This window comes from Cupressus sempervirens, chromosome 4, assembly GCF_028749045.1.
Source record: "Cupressus sempervirens isolate cs-2001-9-10 chromosome 4, ASM2874904v1, whole genome shotgun sequence".
Taxonomy (NCBI): domain Eukaryota; kingdom Viridiplantae; phylum Streptophyta; class Pinopsida; order Cupressales; family Cupressaceae; genus Cupressus; species Cupressus sempervirens.
The window spans coordinates 731,442,878-731,457,096 of NC_143121.1; positions in this window are offsets into that span (position 1 = coordinate 731,442,878).

Genomic DNA, 14,219 nt, shown 5'->3' on the forward strand with positions numbered 1-14,219 from the left:
TGTGATTCCTTATTTCCTATATGAAGAATGTAGGATTACACAGTTTGGTGTACAAAGATAAAATGTTCTCAAGTACCTTCTTCAAATTGTCTATCTTAGTTGCCAATGAAAATTGTGTAAGTGCTATATCACTAGATATCTTATCATTTACTTTACTTTGAAATTTCTTCTTGGACCATTCTAATAATTTGGCATTAGTATCAAGGTTCGTATCACATACTTTTTCTACTATGTTAGTCAATTGTTCAATGAGTGGCTTTATTTCATCTAGAGTAGGTAGACTGAATGCATCCAAGAAGATTTCTTTAATATCAAAAAAAGCTTGCTTCTGCCTATGCTCCCTTCTAAGTAGTTCTTGATGTTTCTATCTTGCTAGGGCTTCTTGGAGTATACCCATCTGCTCAATTATTATTGCTATAAGATCAAACTTGGGAAATATAATTTCTTCATCTAGGATAACATATCCATAGGTTATTACCTCTTCTACCTTGGATGAACTCAGACTCAAAACTGAGAATTGAAAAAGTGTTGCATTTGTGGTCAGCCTCTGAAGAGTTTGATTGGAAGGAGTCCTAGATTCTAGTAAAGTTACTAGTGCTTGAATAGCTACAAGCTCCTTTAGCTTGGGTGTCAAATTAGTCTCTTCTGGCTTGTGTTTTTTTGCCTTATTGATTTGAATTGCACCTTGTTCTTGTGATGGAGGTGTAGGTGAATCTAGTTGACCTATTTGACTTTGTGTCTCATTAGTGACTTGTGTTTCCACTTTATCCTCTCCAATTATCTCAACCTTATTTTTTGCAACTTCTGGTACATTTTTTGAGACTAGAGTGCCATTTGTGTGTGTATTGATAGTGTATTTTGTTGTCTCCTACCTCTAACATGCAACCAAGGGTTGTGAAGGTTGTACACGAGTAACTTCAGTAGTGATTGTATGTAGTTCTTGTGTTTTCACCTTCTCCCTTGTAGTTATATTCACTCATTTCTAAATTTCATCTACATTCACCAATACAGAGTTGTCACATAATTTGGCCTGTATGTAGATTGGTCAAGTATCTTTTTCAAGTCTTCCTCTATTAGGGGATTGATGTTCTGAGAAATAGAATCAGAAACATCCTTTATTGTAATAGTTTTAGTATTTACACTTATTACCTATGGAGAGCTAAAACTTGACATTTGTGTATCTTGTATACTCTATTCTTGTTGCTTCTCTTCTTTAGCTATTTCCTAATCATCTATGTTCATATCAATGCCTCCCTCAACTATTTCTTCTTTATTGTCATCATCTTCATCATATTTAACCTCAATAGGTTCTTGTTCACCTTCTTTGACTATGGCTAGTCCATATGTGATCTTGCACATTTATTTGGACTTGTGAACAAAATTCTCAATGTTGTTCTATAGTATGCTAAATGCCCTATATTTAGGAACAAATCTAACAACATATTTATTTATGACATTGTATATTTGTGCTTTGTTGAGTTCTAGCATAACTTGGGCAAGGGACCTCTCCCTAATTTTCCTTTCTAAGTTCAAATGATAATGCCATTTTTGCTCAACTCTTTCATATAAAATTTTAGGTACAGAGTTGACAATTTCTAAAGGAGCCTTCTTGAAAGTAGCCATCATGGCATATATGTCCTCCTCCACTTAATTTTTCTCAACTTTTCCAAGATTTTCAAAATGAATGTAAGAGAAACATGATAAGTCAACATTGTTTCTAACATTCTCACATAAGTATCTAGATCTAAAGATGGATTATGACTCATCACTTGGAATTGGTTGATGTCATTAGATTCAACCTGAGCAACACATTTTCTTTTGGGTCTTTTTTATGCTCCATCTTCCTTCTCTATAGGCTTGGCTTTCTCTTTAGCCTTTTGTAAAATGACATGTGTACTAGCCCTTGCGGTAGGTATTTATAGGTTTACGCTAGCTTGGTTTAGTAACCTTTTTAGGTCTTGTCACTACTTGTGCCTTGGCCTTTTTCTTCTTCTAATTAGTAGGAATAAGTGCTTCCTCAACTTCTTCTTCCTCAACACCTTCTATAGTCTCTATTTCTTCCTCTTGCTGATACTCACCTTGACCTTGTGTCAATGCTAGTGGTGCTTGAATTTCAGTGTCTTATTCCTCTTCATCCTCTTCTTCTTCTTCATCCTCCTTGGAACCTTCATCAAATTTCTCTTTTATTTTCTTTACTAGTTTATCCTTCTTCCTAATTATAGAGGAAGTCTTCAAATTCATAATAATCTTTGATTTGGCCAACTTATAGTCACCAAAAGCTTTGGCATCTTTGTATACTTCTTCTACAAGTAATGTTATGATTGTTGTAGAGGCCTCATCAACATTAATCTCATTGCCTAATGGTCTTAGCCATCTCACTCTAGGAATTGTTTCTTGAACAAATGTGTGGTCAACATCAACTAGGAAACAAACATCATCATAATGTTTTTCCACTAGTGACACTAGAATCCTTAATCTCCTCTTCATGAATTATTTTAAATCCTCAAAAAAACTAGTTATTACTAACTCAAAATTTTGACCTAACTATTCCATGAACTCTCCTATTTGAACTACAACAGACCTATTTGTCTTGCACACAATAGTACCAAATTTTAAAAAAATGTTTTGTACATAAAAGAAGATATATACCAAAATAGATTCAAATTTACACTGATCACTCTTTGTTTTTCTTATTGCTCCTATGCTTTCAATTAATTGTTGTAGCTATAGCTTGGCAAGATCATATGTATGATTCTTCTTCACAATCTTGTAGCCCATATCCACTACAATGTAGGGTACATTGTTCAATCTAATTGATTGATAAAACGTATGTGCAATTACCCTTACCTACAAAAGCTATCAGAGGATCTACAATTGTGTCTATGGTCATTGCTCTCTTGTTCCACATAACTCCTATGTTCTTTTCAATAATTTCTTTGGACTCACTTCTCATAATCATTGGCTGATCTAGATTTGGATACCCTATGACCCTATGAATTATCCTCTTTCTAATTTTGATTGGTCCATTATCTAACCACACTAAGCTATCAAGAATTTTACTCAAAATAATCCTGATCCACTCAATTTTGAAAATATTAGGGAAATCTAGGACATGAGTTAATCCTTTCTTTTCTACAATCTTGAATTCCTCCTTCAACACACCATTTTCACATAGCTTTCCACATGCTTCTATAATTTCCATGTCACCAATGCTACCAATCTTAAAATTACAACACTTTTTGATATCTTGAATCATTAAAACTTATAGTGGTATCATAGATAATGCACTAGAGGGATCTTTTTTGTATGCTATGTCTGGAATGACCTTGAAAATAGGTGGTTTTATCTCATTGCTAACTAATTGAACATTTAAAACCTCTTTTCCCTCTACACCTTTCACTTTCAAAGAACTAGATGCCATTATTTAAATCTAGGGTTTACAAAATTTGAAATAGCATAGCTTGGCACATGATAAATACCTTCTAAATCCTAATGAAATGATGTCAAACACCTACTCAAATCTCTTACAAACACTGTAGATGAAATTTCTAGATTTCTTTTAGCTCTTCTTGCTCTCTCTCAAATTTGAATGATGTTAAATGTGCATAAATTAATCAAATACTCCTTTAAAACACTACAATTAATGCTAAGTGCTTACATAGATATAAGCTCGATAGCAACTAATTTCTTGCTCACTTGGCATCCACTTGTCTTTCCATTCTCTTAGAAACCATTATGAGCTCGACATCAACTAGCCAATCTGTTAGCTTGGCATCCACTATCACTTCACTTAGCAACCATAAGAAACTTTTCATGCTTGGCAGTAACATGAAAGACTAACAAAACTTAAAGATTTTTCTTTGATTGCTAATAACACTTTGCATCTTTATTCATGCTTATGTAATCTTTTTAGAACTAAATCCTTTGGAATTAATGTATGGTATAAATTTTAAATATTAGTCCCACATACCTCTTGATTGCTTAGTTTGATGAGATGCGATCACCTAACCCATTGGGTAAAGTGATCCCTTCTCCACTTGATGTGTTGCAATCCTTCTTTCTCTTCCATGTCTTGTTCATTTCATTTCTAATATTTTCAATATTTGCTTTGCCTTTGCCTTTATTGAACTCACAACTTGGTGCCTTTGACCTTGTTGGACAATATCAACTGATGTGACAAGTCTTCAAACAACTAAAACATGTGGTTTGACTCAACCAAATTTTTTAGTCACTCCTAAAGTGTCTTTTAATATAGCTATCAAGAATATTTTCATACTCTTGACAATAGTGACAACTATACCTTGTATTATAGTCCTAATTATAAAAGTTTCCATTGTTCTTTACCTTTGTTTTCTTGTTTGATGACCACATTGGGTTAGATCTACACTCAAAAGCTCCATGTCCATAATTTTGGAAATTATAACAATATCCTTCAAATCTTTGAATGGGCATGGTCTTGGTTTTGCATTCATGTTCCTGATGACCTTGTTTGTTGCACTTATGGAAGTGACCCATGCTCTTCTACTTAATATTCTAATTCATAATCTTGCTTTTGCACACATTAACAATATGTCCGTTCTTACCACAATTATGACAAGTAGGTTTGGAATTCTTACCTTTGTTACTTCTTTCTTTAGCACCTTTGGATGATTCTCCTTCTTTAGTACTTATGTATCCCAGTCTAGATGTGTCATTGTTATATCTAGGAGATCTCATCAATTGTTCAAATTACTTGATGACTTCACTAAGTTTATTTAAACTTTCAACAAACTCCTTTTCCATTTTTAGGACATTGCTTAACTATTCATTCTACAACTTTAGTGTAGTTATCTCAATGTCCTTGGCATTCAGTTAATGGTTGGTATTCATCAGTTGACCCAAAGTTTCTAAGTGCATATTAGCAATCTTGGTTATCTCTGATGATCTCTCTTCCAATCTACTGGTCAAAACTCTTTTTTCATCTTCAATCATGGCTTTGTCTTCCACTACTTTATTTTTCTATTTGGTCACCTCACACAGTAATATGTCTTGTGATTCTTGTTCTAACTTAAGATTTTTTATTTCTTTAGCCCGAGTTCTATTCTTTTCTATTAGATCTACAATTGCTGCATCAAATTCATTGGAGTCTCCATTTACAAATATCTTACTAGTGTCCTTTTCTTTATATTGTGTGTCATTCTCCTCAATGGCAATTTCCTTCCTTCTCTTTAGTGATTTCTTCAAATCATTTCTTACTTCATTCAACTGATGTAGAATGAGTCATATTTCAATTCTTTGATTCTCAATGATCTTTCCTAACTTGTAGACTTCCATTTCCAAGATCTTTCCTTAAAGCTACAAAGCTTTTCTTTTAGATAACTAGGCTTTGATACCAATTTTTGGAATTATAATAGGAAAGGTAAACTTCTTGGGGGGTGGGGGGGTGTGAATTAGTGCCTCAAACTTTGACCCATAAAATATTCACCCCACATCCATCTCACATAATAAATACATAAACTAAAATACCATGTACATCTAAAGCATGTGAACAAGTAAGAATTCACACATATGACATAAGATATGATTACCTAGAAACCCTTCAATGAGAAGGTAAAATTGGGGTGGAGATGAAACCTACAAATCTTCACTACTGCAATAATAAAGTGTATCTAATGAAGGTTACAATGTTTGAATATGAACCATGATCAACCCTGTGAAAGGTTTTCTTTGTTAAAGGCATACAAAGACTATTAGGTCTTACCCTATTAAAGGATTTGAACACCCTATTAAAAGTGTGCCTTGTTAAAGGACTTCAACTCACAATTAAGTAAGCACCTTGTTAGATGATTTCTATAAAACCTATTTGGACTACTTTGTTAAGAGATTTAATTGATTTAACTATTATAATGTCTCAGCATTGATTCTGCTATTAGCATTCTTATGCGTGATGATACGTCACCTCTATCCTCCTATGTACTTGATCCTTCTTGATCTGATATCTCTATACTATTCACTATTTCCTTCCTCTATTCTCCTTTAACTTATTCTAGAATACAATTTAGATCATAATACCTTGGTCACCATGAATGTCCTAGTTATGTGCATGCAAAACTCTCCTTGATCATTCATTCATGCCCTTTCATGCTCTTAGATAATTTAGGGTCTATCTTCCTTAAGAAGACCTAGGTGACTTAGGGTTAGGTTTGAATCAACAGTTATGATTTACAAATATCTCTACTTAAACCTTCCTTTTACCTAATTGGGTGCATGTAATTCATAAGGATTCAAACTTAAGATTTATCCTTATCACAAAAATATTGTAATTCAATCTGTAAGTCAGCTCAAAAATGGTTTACATAGTAGTTTATGGCAATACAAGCAACTATGAAAAAATTGCATTACTCAACAACTAAAGTCCTTAGTGCTTGACCCATATTGATTTCAATACTATCACTTGACATCTAAATGACTCAACATGTACTACTTCCTTGGCTCTTAAATCACTTGATATATTTTGTCTGCTTGGCACTTGAGTGACTTGACATATGAGTGACTCAACACTCATTGTTTACACCATATTCTCTAACTTATATGTTGTGTTTAGCATATGTTACTTGTTCAACATGAACTAAGTAAATAAATTAAGTGTATAGACACTCACTCGTCAAAAGTATTTTGAGATCAACATTATCTTCCCTTTCTCTTCATCCTATTTAATCAAACCAACCTTTTGCTTGATGGGGTTTGGATTTCATTGGTCTAGTAAACCCACCCTCTACTTCTAGTCATAAATGGATCTTGGCAGCCATAGATTACTCCACAAGATGGATAGAGGTAGTAGCTTTGAGGGATACAATAGAAGCTTCAATGGGTGAGTTCCTTAATTGGATAGTGACTAGATTTGGTGTTCCTTCAACTATTATATTAGCTAATGCTAAATCTTTTGTTGGAACTCATATATGTTGTGCTATTGTACATAGATTATATTTGAGTAGTTCATCAAATTATTATCCCCAAGGAAATGGCTTGGCTGAGTTCTCCAACAAGAACCTCATCAGAATAATAAAGAGGACAATTGATGATAATAAGACGGGTTGGCATACCAATTTAAGGACTACACTTTGGGCTGATAGAATTACACCCAAGAGAGAAATTGGAAACTCACCCTTCATGGTAGTATATGAAAGGGAAGCATGGCTTCCTATTTCACTTGAGTTTCCCTTTCTTGAACTAGCTCATCAATTAGAGCTAGTTGAAAAGGATGATATCACAGTTAGGCTAGCTAAGGTAATGGAACTAGAAGAAAAAAGACAACAAGCTATGCATATAGTTGAGGCACATCAACAACAGGTTGAAAGAAGTTTTGATAAGAAGGATACAGTTAGATTCTTCAACCTTGTCCTCAAGTTGGATGTTGATAGAGATAAACTAGGTAGGAACTCCAAATTTTATGTTATGTGAAGTGGCCCATGGATTATCACTAACTACAAAGAGGCCAACACTTTTCAAGTATCCAAGCCTGATGGTGAAGCTCTTCCAATCCTAGTCAATATGATTCAACCTAAACCTTTCTTCTAAGAGGAGGTTAAAGGTTTTGTGTACATATTAGAGTAGATTTTTAGCTTTCTAAGAAGTGCATGTGCATTATTTTTTCCAAGTTGTTCCAGAGCTCCTTGACATTTTTTTATTTTTTGCTAGTTGTAGATTTTGTGAAATTGTAGGTGGGATAATGTGTCATTCTCTTTCACGACTCTATGCCCAATGGATTGCTTAAGGCTACTGATCTATGCTTAGTAGGAAAGCATTCTTGTTGTGTTACCAAGAACGTTATCCATTTTGTCCCCCATTCATCCCATCCTTGATAACTAATCTAAGAAATTTTTGATGGGCTGGACTCTTTACTGTGGGCTAACATGCTAAAGTTGGTGGCTAACATTTTATGTTGATTTGGTTCCTTCTTTTTCCATATTATCTTGGGTTGTTCTTTAATTGAGTTAGCTCTATTTACTATTCTCTTAAGTGGCTCAATTACTAGCTTAGTTTAACTGAGTAAATTCAGTTTCTTCTTTTACCAAGTTGCATGTTATCCCATTTTGCCATTTAATGAGGGTAATTTTGGGTGGCTTGTGAAATAGAGAAAGTTTTCCCCCTTTTTTGCCACTTCACAAGGGTAATTTTTGGTAGGGTACAAAATAGTGAAAGCAATTTTTATTTCTTCCTCTATGTGTTGGGAAATGTGTTGACCATTGGATTTAAAGCTTATCTTCATTGACGTTTGTGTTTTAATCATTCGTTGGTGAAACTTTTGCAGCATATGGGTTGTCCATTCCACATGAAAGATCTTAATTGATGGTCCATCATTCTTTTGGCAAGATATGATCTTTTCCATATGGGTTAACTATATAGGTGTATGTGGGTGTGTTAATGTGTGTGTTATCCCATCCTGCATATTTTGACAGCAGCACAAATTGACTTGTTGTGGCCACGACACATTAAAAGACCTATCCATTTAATGCAAAATATCTTTTTGAACCTTGTAATGCCAATTTTAATGTTCCTCCATCCTCATTTAATATCTTTGTAAAGGAATGATCATCCTTTCAGTTGCCAAATGTATTCTTTGGCCATTTCTATAAATTCCATGAATTAAATGATAATAGAAATCATATTTCTATCTTATTCTTCATTTATTTTTTACTCTATAACCTCAACTCCATTATGGTTAGAGTTTGAACTCAAAGTTAAATCTGGGTTATGCTTGCACCCCATAGAGGCAAGTTTTGTAGTTTTTCTTAGGATCTCTCATTTCTAGTTCTTTTGCATAAATCTCTTATGTAGATGTTATTGGCTTGCTAAATAGAAATCACTCTTTTTATATCTACTTTCAGCCTAAGTAAATTTGTGCAATCTAATTTTCCTTGTTCGTTTAGAGGTATCTTCATCATCTACAACACTATATGATTATGTTAATCTCATTTAGATAATCTATTAAGTGAATTTTTTTGTTCCTTGCCTAATTATATTGTTCTCTAACTTTCAACTTGTGTTAAATCTAATAAGCTACAGGCAATAGTATAGTTTGTGGGTTTCTTTTGAATTTAAGTGCAAATATTGGAAAGACTAGATCAAAAATATATTTTGGTGCATCACTGTATTTCCTTTTAAACATTTAATTTCAGTTCTCCTTCTCCCTTTTCCTTCCAAGTCTTAGTTTGGGTGCACCCTAATAGTGAGAAAGTTGACCTTCTCTAGAGATTCAGTCTCTGATTTCAAGTCCCACACTTTGAGACTATTTCCATTTTACACAAGGGTACCCAAGGGTAACATGTTTGACATAGGTGCAAAATTTTATTTCAATGAGAATCACACAACTAAAAAAGGAATGTGAGGAAGAAAAAATAAAAATGGGTCAAACATTAGATGAGATAGGCACCACCATTTTGGCCAAAGATGAAGCAAAGGAATCACTGAAAGGAGCCCAAGAGGATAAAATAATAGTCGAGGAAACTGTAAGGATAAAATATGCATAGATGGTGCAAATGGAAGTATAACACTACTATTGAAGAGAGAAGAATAATATCTTACACAAGTGTGAACACAATCCCAAGGAACAAATAACACTACTAGTTGAAGAAAATACGCAACTAGGAGAACATGTGCAACGAATAATTGATGAGCTAAAAAGTGAAAATGAAAGGAATAAAAACTAAAGAAGCTCAACTAAAGTCCTAAAAAGATATATGAAAAAATCAAATCCTAGAGGTGAACCAAGAGCACAATTGGTTTGGGATATGCAGGAGAGAACAAGACTAAAAATAGTGAGTCTTCTAGAATAAAGGCTCATATGACAACAAGAATGGGAGATTATTTGAAAATGGTATGAAACCCAAAAAACCTATCTATGATTATTATGGTAAGTAGGTCATAATTCAACCCTATAGTGACACAAAAAATGCACCCCTAGAATCCCATATGCTTTTGATGCGTATTTTTATAATTGTTACCGCTAGGATCACACTACACATGACTACAAGTCTCATTTCAATAAGAAAATAATTGATGGGTACTATTACAATTGCAAGAAGTATGGATTCAAATTCAAGGATTGTAGATCCAAGGCATAATCAAACTGGTCTTCTATAGAATTGGTAATTCCACTAGAAGGGACATGTTTTCCACACAAATATGCTCATCTTATGAAAACCATGGTCATCTTCCTATATATTGTAGGATGATGATAGGTCAAAGGAGAAATATAAGACCTTAGAGAGGTTTAGGAATGACATGGCATAATTATCACAAATTTGGAAATCTTGCTAGAGACTATAGCAAAAGAAATAGGTCAACTACTTAGTTATCTAATATGAAAGGGACAAAGAATAGAGATGAAGTTAGGAAGACAATTGAGAAAAGATGGAGAAATTAGAGTAATGATGTAGAGCTGACCAAGCCAATAGATGTTGTGAGTTCACTAGTTAGTGATGAAATCTCTAAGTCAAGTTTATTCCAGCATAAGAGGTTGCATACAAAAGACAAATTATGCACCATGCTTTGTATCAAAACTAGTAAGCTACTTGTTATGACACTAAAGTTTGTAAGTGTTGGTTGCATTGCAAAAAAAATTGTATGTGTTGCATGAACAAAAAGAAGATAAAAAATTATCATTGGTGATGTTGCCTATTAGTGTCCAACACATAGTCATTTTCTAGGTAGAGCTGGTCGCTCATCATTACGACCGAGACACCCCATGAAAAGTGAGTATTTGTGGACTTGTTTATATTATAGTATAAGACAAGCAAGTTTAAGGTTGTTGAGCACCCCAGTGTAGACCGATTCATAGTATATGCTAAGGAAAGATAGAAGATGCCAAGAATAGACCTATTCAAAGACAATATATGCAAGGTGAGCCAATTACTTGTGAGCATATAGAAGTTGAAGGACAACATGAATATAAATTATGATTGAGTGTTAGGATATTCAAGTGCCGAGTAAACCAATTTTTACATGTGTTTGTGATGGAACAAACACTTATGTAAACCATATTTGGTTGAATTCTATGTGAGATTTTAGGATTATAGATAGAACTAAGGAGGTAATTATGGATTTTTGTTAGAGGACATCAATCCCTAGGGAGGTAGAGTAACCAATCAAAAAATTAGAAGGACTAACTAGAAAAGGGAAAAACTCTTGATCATTGATCATGATCTAGAACCTTCTCTAGCGAGTTGTCTATTTAAGAAGGGTTCAAGCCCTAAATAAATAAGGAATGATCATGTATGTGTGATAAGGTCAAGGATGGAGCAAAGAAAGACCATGTTTGATGATCAATAGTATAGATTAGATAGAGAAGCCTAACAATGAAGGGAAAAGAAAAGTATATCAAATAAGGAGATCAAATTAGTCAAGGAAAGAGAAGATTTTTAATTTGGCATAAAGTGCTAACCAAATGATTAGGTATAAATACATTCTAACAAGTGGATTGGGGTAAATCTCTGAAAAGACTGGTTTTAAAAGACCTATTCAAATATCCTAATTGAGTGCTTACTAGTTTTAATTTTAAATCCTTAATCAAGGTAGACTAGAAAAGTCTTCCAATATCTTAACAAGGTAGACCTCTCATAGGGTAGACCACCAAAAGTGGTCAAACATTGTAGCCTTAACAACCACACTTTATTGTTGCAATAGTGAAACTTTATGGGTGTCATCCCCACCCTAGTTTTACCTTCATCTTGGAGGGTTTTTGGGTAACCAAATCTTGTGTGTTATGTGTTTATATTTATTTTTATGTTGATGAATATTATGCATACTTAGATCTATTTTAGTATTATAGTTTATGGTAATATGGCATATGATCTAGATATGAGATGGACAAATGGTGAATGTACTTATTTTGTTTCAAGGAGTTAGAAGTTTTGTAGATCCCAATTTTTCCCCCTATTGGAAACTTGGCTAAGGTAGATATTGTATGTTGTCATTTATAAAAACACATTTTTAGTATGAAGAAGGTAGTCCTTGAAGATCAAGTTATGACACTTATACTTAGAAAATTGTCTAAATATCACTTAGTTTATCTAGCATAACATATAGAGTTTTGATTTTCAATCTTCATAGAAGTTACATTGGCATGTGCACACTTAAGGGAAGAAGTATAATTTACTATGATCATGTATGTTACAGTGAAATTCAGTACAAATAGTATAAAATAAGTTATGAGCAAATTACCAATTACAAAAATATACAGGAAGAACAAAGCATGTCAAGGAATAAGATATTTCAGGTTAAGGAATTATTTTGTTTACGAAAATAATTACTTAACTAATTAGGGAAAAAAATTTAGATGTTAATCCTAAGAGGACAAGAGTTAATAGTATATTTTGTAAAGTGTGTAAAAAGTTAAAATCCAACTAGACAAGAATATTATAATTGTAAAGGTATATAAAAAGAAGATTTTAATATGTGAAATTATTATGTAGTTACGAAGTGTGACATGATAATGTTTTAAGATGTGAATTCTAACGTATGATTAGAGGTATGTAATTTTTGTGATGAGCAACTAAAGTTATAGCAGATATTGAAGATATGAGCAACAGAGTAAAAAGGTTTTTATATCCATCTCTTTGTATCAAGAAACTTCATTGTATATTGTATGTTTGGGAAGTAAGCTCTTCTTGCATACATTTTTTATTTATATATAACAACTCCTAATAGGGTTGAGGGTTCTAACAAGGCCTATATCCTCTAACAAGGACTAAGACACTATTCATATGCAATAGAATCCTAATAGGGTCAATATCTTTCACAAGATACTTTTGATTAGTGTATCATTTTGTAGATACCATCCCCACCAAGGTCTTCCTATGACCAAGGTTTCCCTAGTTAACAAAATGTGGTGTTATGAGCTCTCTTTTTTCATGGTTGTGTCTGTTATTCAACATAATTTGTTTACTTTCATATGCAAGTTATAAGGTAATTAATAATATCTAGTTTTGGGCTAAAATTTGTAGAGTACTAATTCACCACCGCCACCCCTCTTAGTATTCCATGTTTCTAACCATTGGTATTAAAGCACACTTACTCAAAAGAGGCTTAACAAATAGAGTAAGATCCCAATGGATATGGAATAGTTATAGAAGAGCTTAGAAGAAGCTTCTAAGTAGATTGACATTCTCACTAAAGAAAGAGATGATTTGAAAGAAATATATGAAGATGTAAAATACTACATTGGAAAGCTAAAAGATGAGATTGATCAAGTTAAGGATAGTGATGAAGTTTCAAGATTGAGGAAAGAAAATGTGTGTTAGAAACAATAATCCACCAAGACAACTAAGAGGGGAGGGGGGAGGGGGTGAATAAATCATCCATCAATTAAAACATTTATCTTCTTTAAAAAAACTTAATCATTCAACCAAAGTAAACAACAACCATAATAAAATGCTCATAAACAATTACACCAGATATGTTGACTAGGGAAACCCTTGATTAGAGGGAAAACCCTGGTGCAAATGATGCCCACAAGATGATGTACTAATATAAATATTCATTGTTAGAGGATGGACATTGTTAGGAGTCTATTACAACACTTAGTACATAGAGTCCCTATTAGGAGATTGCAACCCTGTTAGGAGTTATGGTAAAATGTATGAAAGAAGAGCCCATTGCCCAAACATGCAATTTCAACTACAAGAAGAGCTCACTACTCAAACAAGTAATTTACTATTATCTTTCTCTTTTCTTTGCTCTTTCCTCTATCCTATCAACTAGAAAAATCACTACTAGACCTTGTAGACTAGGTCACAAAACCATGTATCCAAATACCAAGCCTTGGATCTCTCAACAAAACCTTAATAATGAAGTTTCCTTCACTTTCACACTGCTTTGCTCAACTTTGCAATCTGCACTCTTTGTTGCTTCTTGAACATTCACATTCACATCATCACATGCATCATGATAAAGGAAAATGTCTTTCCTCTATATCAAGTCCATAAAACAATGCTCTAAGTCCTTTGTTAGTCCTTCTCAATTAATTATTATAGGACCTTAATAAGAACACATTACACTTAGCGATAACACAAATATTTTACCTTACAACTTGAATAACTTTCCATAAAAACAATATTATGATGAGAGAGCTTAGATAAATCATCACCAACATGTCATCTCAATGTCCTCAACCTCAATCCTCAAGATATCAACTTTGCTAAGAGATATAAAAAGTTTACCAAAACATGCCTCTGTAAACT